The sequence below is a fragment of the Ahaetulla prasina genome, chromosome 10 (assembly GCF_028640845.1).
Source record: "Ahaetulla prasina isolate Xishuangbanna chromosome 10, ASM2864084v1, whole genome shotgun sequence".
Classification (NCBI taxonomy): Eukaryota; Metazoa; Chordata; class Lepidosauria; order Squamata; family Colubridae; genus Ahaetulla; species Ahaetulla prasina.
Window position 1 is genome coordinate 11939401 of NC_080548.1, and position 459 is coordinate 11939859.

A 459-nucleotide genomic window follows, 5' to 3' on the forward strand; every position below is an offset into this window, starting at 1 on the left:
CTGGAATTTGTGTGTCAGTGAATTTTTTTTTCTACTCACCTCAATGGGACTCTACTCCCTGGACCCCAAAAATAATAGTAACAATTCCTAGATTGTCCCCCAGGCTGTGCTATGCCAAGAAAATGAGGAATGGAGTAATTGGTAGTTTTAGCTAAAAGAGGTCTGTGAGAACTTAATGGGGTTCCATGAGAGCCTTAAGAGCAGGGGTCCCCAAACCTGGCAGCATAGCTGGCTGGAGAATTCTGGGAGTTGAAATCCACAAGTCTTAAAGCTGCCAAGTTTGAAGACCTGCTTAAGAGCAACAGGGACAAAATTTCACTTGGACCCAGGCCAGAGACTTTCCACTGTACCGCAGGCATCTTGTTCATACAGTTTATAACCAGAGTTGCTTCTGGATCTTTTGGCTGAAAAATTGGGATGGCTAAAACTCAATGGAAAACTCAGAATCCAGAAAAAGTA